This window comes from Nicotiana sylvestris, chromosome 7 (assembly GCF_000393655.2).
Source record: "Nicotiana sylvestris chromosome 7, ASM39365v2, whole genome shotgun sequence".
Lineage (NCBI taxonomy): Eukaryota > Viridiplantae > Streptophyta > Magnoliopsida > Solanales > Solanaceae > Nicotiana > Nicotiana sylvestris.
Window position 1 is genome coordinate 52,535,148 of NC_091063.1, and position 13,258 is coordinate 52,548,405.

The window sequence follows — 13,258 nt, forward strand, 5'->3', positions numbered from 1 at the left end:
GCAGCGATGAAGACTGGTCATGGTTGTTCGAGCTGAAGAAGACGAAGTGAGGCAGCAGCAGCTCGGACGGCGAGGTTGAAACAGAAGTAGCAGCCTGATGGGTCTGTTTGGCTCGAACGGGACGTCGAGCAGCTGTTCGTCAAGGAGGAAGATGAAGCAGCAGCTTGGACAACGACGACGTCCATGGCGGAACGGGCTGGACGACGAGGGCAGTGACAGCAGTAGCAGGTTTGGTTTAGACTCAAGGAGAGGTTGGACGTCGTTGAGGAAGTGACGGAGTAGGGTTGAGGATGAAGAAGAACCAACAATGAAGGTGTTCGACGGAGGGCTCGTCGTTGGTTCGAAGAAGACGGAGGCAGCGGGCAGTCCATGGGCGAGCTTGAGCTCGCCATGGAGAAGACGAAGCAGCAAAAAGGCATCCATGGGAGCTTGTCTTGGCGCTTTGGAGGAGAAGAAGCAAAAGGGTGTGGGGGGCGGATGTTTTCTTAGTTTTTAGGGTTTTTGGTTTTTTTTTTTTTTTTTTGTGTTTTGTTTTGTGTTTTGAACAAATGAAGAAAGGGGTGTTGGGTATTTGGGTTAATGGGGTGGACCGGGTCGACCCGTGTGAAGATGGACTGGGTCATGGAGAAGATTGGACAATTATTTGGGCCTGAGGTTGAAATTTGAAAAAGTGGCCCAATCCGATTTTTCTTTGTATTTTTGTTATTTTTTCTTCTTTTATTTTCTAAAACTAAATTATAAAAGTACTTAAATTATTATTAAGAACTAAATTAAGTTATAAAAGCGCAAATTAACCCCCAATAACAATTAACGCACAATTAAGTAATAATTAAGCATAAAATTGTTCGTTTGGACATTAAATGCTAAAAATGCAAAAGATGCCTATTTTTGTAATTTTTAATTTTTGTAAAACTCATTTAATTACTAACAATTGTAGAATTAAATCCTACATGCAAAATGTGACATATTTTTATATTTTTTATTAATTTAACAAATAAGCGAACACAGACAAATACAAATAATTATCCAAAAATATCACAAAAATACTCAAAATTGCACACCAAGGAAAATCATTTTATTTTGCATTTTTTTGGAGTATTTCTCATATAGGGCAAAAATCACGTGCTTACAGCTGCCCCTCTTTGCCCGGAGACACGAAGGGTTTTCGTGCAAAGATAAAGCGAGCGATTTTTGCCCATTTTTTTGAAAAAGATTTAACCGAACCTTTGCTTCAAAGTTTTCCTACATATCCCTGGCTAAAGGGGAATCAGGTTAATGTAGTTCGGGAAGTTTTGGTAGCTGGGACTACCGTGGGACTGCAATGTTACTGTTGTTGCATGCTGTTATCACTGCTTACCGATCTCCTTGTTACACCGTGTTTAAAAGAAAACAAGAAGCTAGGCTAGACTGTAACTTGTTCTTGTTGCCTTGCTTTCTTGTCGGCTTGTGTTTCATCCGGTGCTTTTCTTCCTTGAATTTTGGAATGATACTGGCCCTTTGCTTTTCTGAATACCAGTTTTCATCATTTTGCTCGGTCCGCTAGGGACATGGCTTTCTTCATCAAGCTTTCGGCGGTTCCTCTGGTGGGTACGACTCTCTTCATCAGACTTGTTATGCTGGGCATGATTTAATGTTCAAATGTATGCCTCTGTTATCTGGGCGGGCTCCCAACTTCAACGCTTGAAATGTAAAGACTGAAATGTATGCCTCTGTTATCTGGGCGGGCTCCCAACTTCAATGCTTGAAATGTAAAGACTGAAATGTATGCCTCTGTTATCTGGGCGGGCTCCCAACTTCAACGCTTGAAATATAAAGACTGAAATGTATGCCTCTGTTATCTGGGCGGGCTCCCAACTTCAATGCTTGAAATATAAAGACTGAAATGTATGCCTCTGTTATCTGTGGGCGGGCTCCCAACTTCAATGCTTGAAAGTAAAGACTGAATGTATTCCTCTGTTATTATGGGCGGGCTCCCAACTTCAACGCTTGAAAGTAAAGACTGAATGTATTCCTCTGTTATTATGGGCGGGCTCCCAACTTCAACACTTGAAAAGTAAAGAGTGGAATGTATGCCTCTGTTATCTGGGCGGGCTCCCAACTTCAACACTCGAAACGTAAAGACTGAATGTATTCCTCTATTATTATGGGCGGTCTCCCAACTTCAACACTTGAAAAAAAGACTGAATGTATGCCTCTGTTATATAGGCGGGCTCCCAACTTCAACATTTAAAAGTAAAGACTGAATGTATGGCTCTGTTATATGGACGGGCTCCCAACTTCAACACCTGAAATGTAAAAACTGAATGTATTCCTCTATTATTATGGGCGGGCTCCCAACTTCAACGTTTGAAATGAAAAGACTGAAATGTATGCCTCTGTTATTATGGGCGGGCTCCCAACTTCAACACTTGAAATGTAAAGACTGAATGTATTCCTTTGTTATTATGGGTGGGCTCCCAACTTCAACACTTGAAAATTAAAGACTGAATGTATTCCTCTGTTATTATGGGCTGGCTCCCAACTTCAACACTTGAAAATTAAAGACTGAAATGTATGCCTCTGTTATCTGGGCGGGCTCCCAACTTCAACGCTTGAAAAGTAAAGACTGAATGTATGCCTCTGTTATTTGGGCGGGCTCCCAACTTCAACGCTTGAAAAGTAAAGACTGAAATGTATGCCTCTGTTCTATGGGCGGGCTCCCAACTTCAACACTTGAAAAGTAAAGACCGGAATGCATTCCTCTCGTTATACAGGTGGGCGCCTGGCTTCAACAACAACTTTTTAAAATAAACGTCATTCCTCTCTTCAGGCGGGCTCCTGATTTCAACAACAACTTAGGAGGAAATGCCTCTCCTATGGGTAAAAATAAACTTAGGAGGAAATACATCTCCTATGGGTAAAACTAGACTTAGGAGGAAGTGCGTCTCCTATTGGCAAAACTAGACTTAGGAAGTGCATCTCCTATTGGTAAAACTAGACTTAGGAAGTGCGTCTCCTATTGGTAAAACTAGACTTAGGAAGTGCGTCTCCTATTGGTAAAGACGTGGAATGTATTCCCTTGTTATACAGGTGGGCGCCTAATGGTAATGAAACGAAAAATGGTATGCCCGCATTATACTGGTGGGCAACCTAGAATATGAAATGAACAGACAAAAAGTATTCCTCTCGTTATTCAGGTGAGCGCCTGTCTTCAAACAAACAACTTAGAAAAATAAAATCTTATTCGAGGGCGGATGAACCCAAAATATCCTATTCGAGGGCGGATAAACCCAAAATATCCTATTAAAGGGCGGATGACCCCAAAATATCCTTAAGACTTGAAAATGTCTTACCTCGAATACTTGATGGGGATTATTTTGCTTGGGATGAATTTTCCCTTTCTACCTTCCCCATTATGGGTTGTCCGACCCTCTTGAAATTTGGTCGAAAAATCCGTCGAAGATGCTTCTACATCTCGATGATCCGCTGGGGATAACTCTGCTGAAGATAACTCTGCTGAGTAAATATGTTATCTTACTCCTTCCAGAACTACTTCCTTTTGAGTAGGATGTTTCATTCCCCTGCAAACTACTTCCCCTTTTTATTTTTTTATTTATTTATTTATTTATTATTAGGATGAACCCAAAATATCCTATTCGAGGGTGGATGAACCCAAAATATCCTTAAGACTTGAAAATGTCTTACCTCGAATACTTCCTGGGGATAACACTGTTGGGGAATTATTTACTTACCTGTTGGGGGGGTAAAATGTTATCAGCTGGGGATAACGCTGTCGAGGATAACACTGTTGGGGGATTCTGATTCTTTCAGAACTAGTGCTTCACTGAGCTCAAGTTTCATCCCTTTGCTGGGGAACAACTTCCTCCATAGAACTTATTATGTTGGGGGCAACACTGGTTCTAAGACCACTTCCCTTGAGACTGGCGTTATCTTTATTCTTTCCCGCATGGGTACCTGACTTCCAGAAAATTTTCTAAGCGGAAGGAAAATTTTCTGCCCCAGTTTGATAATATCCCTTGCGGCATGCATTTCTGGCATCAATGCCATTTCCTTTACCTGTTTCAAATCAAACAAAATTTGTTAGTTTAAAACATGGTGGTTGGTTGTGATACCCCTACTGGGATGGCTTTTCCCTTTCTCCTTCCTTGCTCTGCGTTCCACAGCTTGTTGGGGATGATATTATGTGCTGGGGATAATCCCTTCCTGCTGGGGATATCCGTCTTCTTTTGTGACATAACTCGGAAGCTGGCATTTCCCCGACCTTTTAGTCCTAGTATGAATTTCCCAAATCATGCTCATTGCTCTCCTTGATTTGCCCACTGGCTTTGGCCTTGAGGTTTATAACTTTGGTTTTGGCAAGGATATCCCTTTTGACACTCGTCAATCCTTTTGTCAATTCCCTTTTGCTGGGGATATTTTCTTGACACTGGCCTCGCGCTTGTTCCTCGCTGACTACACCATTTGGATGCACTAGTCAGATCTCATTTTGTATAATTGGGAAGCTGATGACATATTTTGAAGTCATTTCATACTTGTTCTGACCGGACAGACTCTATTGGGGAAAATTTTTTATGAAAGGAGAAAGATAAAAGATACAAAACAAAAGACAAAGGAAATGATGACTCTTTTACAAAAGAAACTATAAATAAAAACCTATCAAACGCAGATACCGACTCTAATGGCCATGACATGCGTATGTGGCCTATCCTCTACCGTCAATCATCTTTCAAGATCTTCAATTGGCGATTCCCCATTGGATTCTTAATCTTATTCGACTTGTAGTGCCCAAAGGGTTTTCACTATCAAGTCTCTCTCATTTTTTGTTCTTCTCTCAGCTTTCATCGCCTTATGGTGCCTGTGAAGGTTTTCACCGATATGACTCTCTCATTTGTATCACTTTCCAGCTGGGGATTTGGAGTGTTGCCGGTATGACTCTCTCTGCTGGAGATTAGAGTCCTTTCTGCTGTGGAACAGAATGTTATGTTCGCCGGTAAGACTCTCATTTGTCTGACTTGGCATCTTTTGAAGACTGGTCAGAAGGTCTTTCTTTGGACCGTAATGTGGGTTTTGGATAGGGCTAGAAAAAAAAGGGTATTAAAGGCTCAAAAATGCATTAATTCTGGGTTATTAGTTACAACCTTCGGAACTAGATTTATTTACAACAAACGCAACATTTGCCCCAGTTTCTTGCTTGGGGATATCTTAATTGATTGATTTTTTTTTTCATTTTTCAAAACTATGACCGAGCCGTGAAGCGCCTACGTATCCTCTTTAAGGAATCAGGTCAAACGTAGTTCCCAATTCCTTTTTTTTTCATTTGACTTTCTTTTTTTTTTCATTTGACTTTTTTTTTTTTGTTATCATTCTTCTTTTCTTTTCTTTTCTTTTCTCTTTTTTTCGTTTTTGTTGTTTTCTTTCTTTCTCTTTTTTTTCGTTGCTACTGATTCCGAACGAGGGGTATGAAAGAAAATAAATAAGGCTCAAAAATGGGTAACGAAGGATAAAGTGTTTAGGTAGCAGAATAAAATGCCTTCGTCATTCCAGTCTTCAAAACATGCCAAGTGCAAACAACATAATTGAACATAGATTTATAGTCTCTTCCGATGGTGACGGACTTGACAATTATGTTAAACAATTTATTTTTTCCTTGCCATTTCAAAAGCACCGTTGGGCGACACTCTCATTATCTTGAACGACCCTCATGCCGATCTTGCTCTTAACGGTTTTTCTTTGTGTTTAACTTGCCCTAGTTCCACACTCGAGCTCTGAATATTCTCAAACCGTTCTTATTTTCCGGGGTTTTATGATTAACTTTTAAGATTAGGCCCAAAGTGTGTGCGCATGTCATGTCACTAGAATCGGCGCTGAACAAAATAACAAAAGGACTAAACAAAAGATGACTGGAAATAATAAAATACCGGATCTTGCGTTAGCCTACCGGTGAAATGGTTTGAATAACAAAACAAACAAAACAAACCAGAACAAAATCCTGAAACAAACTGGACAAAATTTAAACAACCGCTATGACAAAACGGAAAGTTAAGACAGTTTGACACAAGACAATATCCGGCTTATAACCCTAATAATCCGAACAACAGAAATGACAACAAAATAAGCCACCACAAGCTTCTCTCTTGCTGACCAAGGAAACGAAGCGTCCTCCCACTTTAGCAAAAACTGGCATCTTAGCCACTGAGCTTTGCATCAATACTGCCAAGACTATTGCCAGCTTCAACATCATCAACCTCCGTCGACAAGCTCTCGATAGGGTTCGAGTGCTCTATGTCACTGTTATTGATCACAATCCTCCCTTCTTGGATCATTTTCTCCACTTCCCTTTTCAAAGTACGACAGCTCTCAACGTTGTGGCCTACGACATTGGAGTGGTATGCTCATTGCGCTACCGGATCAAAGTTCCTTGCAAGTGGATCTGGAGTACATGCGGGGAGTGGCTCAATCAAGCCAGCATGCCTTAGCCTTCCAAACAGACTGGCATAAGATACTCCGATAGGGGTGAGAGTCTTTCCTCGTTTCAATAGCCTCTTCATTCTTGCATGTTGACAGGGCCGGAAACCTGATCCAGGTGGCTTTTGGTAGGCTTGTGTAGGTGGGTAGGCATTTTGTGGAGCTGGGTGCCTGGAAAGTGAAGTATGGCGGGGAAAGAAGTGGTGTTGGGGGCGGAGAAGCATTGAGGAGTGATGGAGCTACTCGGGTAGCTGGGAAAGCTGCCATAAGTGGGTTGGGATGGAGAGTATGGGGGATCTTCCGTTATGGTGTTGGGTGCTTGGGAAATGACAGAGTTCAAGAGGCTTGGCGGTGGAGGGGGTGGTGCTTTTCCAGTTATCCATGCCTGATACATATCTGCCACATGTTGTCTCAGCATTTTCACTTCCTCTACCAACCCATTGTTCCGTTCGACCAATTGTTGTCGGTCATCGATACCGACCCACTCGGTTCTGCGGTTCTGAGCCATTGTCCTTTGATTTTGCTTTGCAAGGAGGAGCTACCACAACCAACCACTTTTCTATATATGAACACAGCAAAGGGAAGCCATCAACGTTAGTGTTAGGGCATTTGACAGACAATCATATATCAGAGATACAATGCACCTAAGCAGTCAGACAATTGTGCCCCTCTGAAAATTTCCCACACTTTCCTTTATTTATTTATTCTTTTATTATTATTATTATTATTTTATTTTTTTTATTTTTTTTAGTGGTGGTCGAATCTTATGGAGATTGCCTACGTATCATGTCCCCGCATGAATAAGATCTTGCGTAGTTCAGACCAATAAAAGATAAACAATAATAAACATTTTTTCTTATCAATTTGCATAATAAAACAAACTGGGTTTCAAAAGTTTAAAGATGACCTACAAACTCGAAAATCAAACAACCCATATATTCTAATCAAGAGATTTATAAACTCAAAAACAAAAGGCTAGCTCCCTTTCTCTGTTCGACAAATGCAACCAAACGGTTATTTATGCAAATGTGGCCCCTTCCAAATTTCACATGAATTTTGGGGCCGGGGAGGATTATTTTATGACACTTTACAAACTTGTCCATTCTTTTACGAAAATAGCCTTTCGACAACTGAAAGATACTGTAAGGCTATTTCGGCAAGAACAGTTTAAGACGCGGCCGAAGCTGGCTCGACTTATTTTTTAAATAAAAATTCAAACGGTATTCACCTAATCGCAGACTCTTTGTTTTTTTTTTCAAATTACAATGAAAACGTGGTGTTGCAAACACGGCCCTTCAGCGCTTCGGGGACGAAGATTTATAAGGCTGTGTGGGTCAACTAGACCAAAAATCCTAAACATGACCCAAAAGGTGGTTGTTCATGCAAAGTCAGCCTTCCGGCGTCCCTTTCGAGAACATTCGGCTATTTATGACAAAACAGCATCACATGACCTATTTATGACTCTTTTTATCGTTTTTCAAATTAGAAAACTCAATATTGCAAACACGGCCTTTCAACGTCTCGGGGACGAAGATTTTTTAGGCTGTGGAGGTCAACTGGACCAAATCTTAAACGTGACCCAAAGAGTGGCTGTTTATGCAAGGTCAGCCTTCCGGCGTCCTTTTGGGAACGTTCGGCTATGTTTTGACAAAACAGCGTCACCTGACTTTTTTATGACAGAATTAAAATTTTGACATGTTTTTTTCTTTTATTATTATTTATTTGTTTTTGGCTATTTTAGCAAAATGGGGGGTTGGACATCACCCAGCTTATTTATGACATGTTTTTATTTTTATTTTTTATTTTTTATTATTTATTTATTTGTTTTTGGCTTTTTTAGCAAAAGGGGGGACTGGACACCGCCCGACTTATTTATGACAAGATTAAATTTTTTGATTTTTGGCTATTTTAGCAAAAGGTAGGGTTGGACCCGATGAGGGTTGCCTACGTATCTCACATCCGGTGAGAATCAAACCCACGTAGTTCGGGTCTCGTGAATAAGTAAATGAACTAATATTTTTTTTTAATTGGAATTTGTGAAAGAACTGCTTCAAAAGAAGAAAGGAAGTATATATATATATATTTTTTTTTGATTGATTTCTTTTTGAAAGAAAGACTTGTAAAAATTCCTTTTCTTTTGATTTGTACTTTGAGAATTTCAAAAGTAAAAGGAAGATATTTTTTCCTGAATTTTCATTTGTTTTTTTTTTATTCTAAAAAAGAAAATATTTTTGGAATTTTACTTTTAATAAAAGAAATGCTTCTAAAAAAATATTTTTTGAATTTTGAATTTTCTTTTCAATTTTGAAAGAAGGATCAAAATAATATTTTTTATTTTTTTTTAAAACATTTTTATTATTTTTTGTTTTATCAAAAATGGAAAATAAAGATATTTATATTATTTTTGCAAGACGTATCTTTTTGGAATTTTGCTTTGAATTTTCTTGGCAAGACAAATACTCTTTGCAACAAATAAAGATATATATATCTTTTGGAAATAAAAAAACTTTTCGGATTTATATATATATATATATATATATTTGCGACAAATAATGAAAGACTCTTTTTCATTTTCATTTACATGGCAAGACAAACTATTTTCCTTTTCTATTTTTTTTTTGAAAAACAAGACAGAACAACGACTCTTTTTTTTCTATTTTTCCGTTGCTTTTAATAAGACATTTTTTCATTTTCTCAAAATATCGGCAGAGTTTTGACAGTATTTGGGTTTCTTTCAAAAATAAACAATCAATTCTCTAACCGCTATTTTTTTTATTTCACAATATTCATAATATTCAAACACCGGTCAGCGAGACAAAATAAATGCACGGAAAACAAATAGGATGCATCAGGATGGTCTTTTCATATCAGGTTGCTAGTCCTAGACGGACCCAACCCCTGTGTTGAGTCCCCTAAGTCAAATGCAACGTGATGCAAATAAGCGTTCCTACTAGGGATCCGGCATGAAGTCACGTTATTCTATGTTCAAAACCTGGGTCGGTGTTCTAGACAGTGTACCCGAGCGGACAACTCGAGTTGAGGAAGGAGCTCCTTTCCGGGAACCAAAAGGCCAGCCGGCTTAGAAACTTTCCGAGCCTCTTTTATTTAGGGTATGACACTAACAGAATAGGGAGTCTCAACCAGTAAGCACATCCCCGGAGGTAAGAAGAGAAAGGTTTCGGCACAGTTTATATACAGTTCAAATAATATCAAAGCGGTAAAAGCAGCATTTAGCACATTAGGCTCAAAACATGTAATAATCAGATAATAAATAAAGCCAAATAATAACAATTATTCTAAGCTCGAATTCTTAACCCTGAACTAGTGGTTCTGGGTGTTATCCCCAGTGGAGTCGCCAGAGCTGTCACACCTCCTTTTTACGCCCCCGCGAGGGGACAAGGGAGTTTTTCCAATTGAAGGACAATCGAGACGGGATTGGTTTATTTATTTTAGAGTCGCCACTTGGGAGATTTAGGGTGTCCCAAGTCACCAATTTTAATCCCGAATCGAGGAAAAGAATGACTCCATATTACAGTCTGCGTACCAGAAATCCGGATAAGAAATTCTGTTAACCCGGGAGAAGGTGTTAGGCATTCCCGAGTTCCGTGGTTCTAGCACGGTCGCTCAACTGTTATATTCGGCTTGATTATCTGATTTTATACAAATATGAACTTATGTGCAAAATTTAACTTTTAACCGCTTTTATCATTTACTGTTATTTTTATCAAGAATTGCAACATCGTGGAAACACATCTCGAACCACGTCACATCAATGCACCCGTGGTTGTTGGCGTATTTCAACTATGTTGAGATTTGGATTTGGGTCACATAAATGTGCACCCGAGTTTAAGAAAATTAAATTATTAAAGGCGCGGCTAAAGCGACTAGCGTATCATTTACTTTGGGTAGGGCCGTGGAATTTTGCTAAACGGTCCATCCCGAAGTCTAAGCAATGTTAAAGTAAATATTTACTGAGGGCCCCGCAATTTTGTATTTTTATTCGGCGAGGCTCATCTCATTCTTATTTTTTAAAAGGAATTTGCAACGTCGTGGACATGCATCTCGAACCATGTCACAATCAATGTACCCGTGATCAGAGACACATTTCAACTCCGTTGAGATTTGGATTTGGGTCACATAAATCCGCACCCGAATTTAAGAAAGTAATTTAATTAAATCGCGTCTAAAGAGGCTAACGCGTTATTATCTTTGGGGAAGACAGTGGAATTCACTAAACAGTCCATCCCAAATTCTAAGTATTTATTATGAATAATTATTGAGAGCCCCGCGATTTGCATTTTTATTTGGCGAGACTCGTCTCATTGTCTTTAAAAGGATAAACCTACAATGACTATATTTTCTATTAAGTTCGTCTCTAAAATAAAAGAAAATCTCTTAATTATTTACATGCTGAAAAACGTAACTTATTAGTTATTAGTTTACAGCTAATGCGAATGGAAAATTGCGATCGAGTTTGTACAAAGAAAAACTGCTTTCATTCTAGATTCTATTATTCAATAATAGTGAAACATGAAATTGACACACCATAATATCAAAATAAATTACCTAGTATTTGATTAATTCAACTAACATTATTAGATGAAGAAGTTATACATATGCAACCCCATTACTTATTAATAAATCGACTACATTTTTATACAAAGAAAGGAAAATTATATTCAACAACAAATCTAAACAGGAGGGATTCAACAGGAACAACGCCTGATTAATATTTCATTTTCGCTTCAAGCCGAGAGTGTACAAATGTGTACCTGGAAATGGCAGTACAAGAAGAAAAGAAGTAGAAGTCAGCAGCAATAATACCACAGCAACAGCAAATTCAGCAACACCGCAAACCAGTAACAACCAGTAGAATAACCCAGTAACAGATTGAAAACTCAGCAATACCAAAGTGCAATCACAGTCAAAGCAGAAGAGAGAACAGATACAAGAGGCAGTAGTTTCGGATTTTTGAGTAACACTCGAGAAAAGCAAATGGAAATTATTCGAGTGAAAGTTCAAATTGCATTTCTCTTTTACTCTCAAAATGTTTCAAGTCTGTCCGCTCTCAAGTATAAAAATCTCTCAATAATATCCACCCTTTTTTCTCTCAATGTTCAAGTCCTCCCAATAATGTTCCACCCTTTTTATGTCAAGAATAACTCTTATTTATAGCAAGACCTTGTCTTGAATTCTCAACCCCAAATTATTCCCCAAATGGCATGCTTTGTCCCCACTATTAAATGTCTTCTTTATTTTAAACCTTGTCCCCCATGCCTACATTAAATAAATGCCACATTACCAACCCATTACAATATGTCCCCCATGCCTACATTAAACAAGTACAATATTCCTTCCCATTATGTTTTGTCTTGTCCCCCATTATATTAAACAAGTACATCAAAAACCTCACCCCATTATATTTTGTCCCCCATGCTTAACATAAAGAATCAAAATAATGTTCAATTACCAAACTACCCCTCCGACCTTATTGCAATTACAAATCTACCCCCGAATGCAATGCAATTTACCAAATTACCCCTCTGCTCTAAACAATCAATTAATCATAACTTGACCAAAATATAGTCAAGATGACCAATTTCTCAACAATCTTCAACAACAATTATATGAACACGATGAACAACACAACTCCAAATTAATGGAACTAAATTAACCATATCGGGAACCAATCCTGGTTAATTTAGCAAGGATACAACAATACAAACAACAAAATACATGATTCAAACTAAATCAAACCAATCAAAAACAAACATAAACTCACATTAAATCACTGGATTTAAACATGAACTTCAAACCAAGACGAACATGAAACAAAACATGACGAATTCACATGATTCAAACAACATTACTAATTTCTGGAAAATACATAACAACATGAGACAAATTGAAGAGATAATTAATTAAATTTCAATTTGAATCTGACAAACATTAAACTAACAAATATTTACATAAACAATAATACAAACATGAAATAAACATGAAAAACAACTAATTAAACTTCTATTTTGAAATCTGAAAATTAATTTAACAAAACATATGAACATGAACAAAACCAAAAATCAAATATCTAACCATAGACATGAACAAAACAAACATTTTCCGCTTTTAGATTCGAAAAATATCAAAACAAAATACGGACAAAATAAAACTCAAAAAATCTACTAACCGAATCGAACAACATACATACGGACTGTTTCGACGACCCTCGACCAAAGCTCGACCACACGACGACGAACGAACTTAAGAAGCCAACTGAAACCGCGCCGAAGCAGCAGCAGCAGTTGTCGCGGCAGAAGTGAAGGAACAAGGCAGCTGGGGGTTCGTTTGGTTACGTGAAGGAGCTGGGGTTCGTTTGCGAAGAAAAATGAAGGCAGAAGAAGCAGCGATGAAGACTGGCCATGGTTGTTCGAGCTGAAGAAGACGAAGTGAGGCAGCAGCAGCTCGGACGGCGAGGTTGAAACATAAGTAGTAGCTTGATGGGTCTGTTTGGCTCGAACGGGACGTCGAGCAGCTGTTCGCCAAGGAGGAAGATGAAGTAGCAGCTCGGATGACGATGTCCATGGCGGAACGGGCTGGACGATGAGGGCAGTGACAGCAGTAGCAGGTTTGGTTTAGACTCAAGGAGATGGTTGGACGTCGTTGAGGCAGTGACGGAGTAGGGTTGAGGATGAAGAAGAACCAACAATGAAGGTGTTCGACGGAGGGCTCGTCGCTGGTTCGAAGAAGACGGAGGCAGCGGGCAGTCCATGGGCAAGCTTGAGCTCGCCATGGA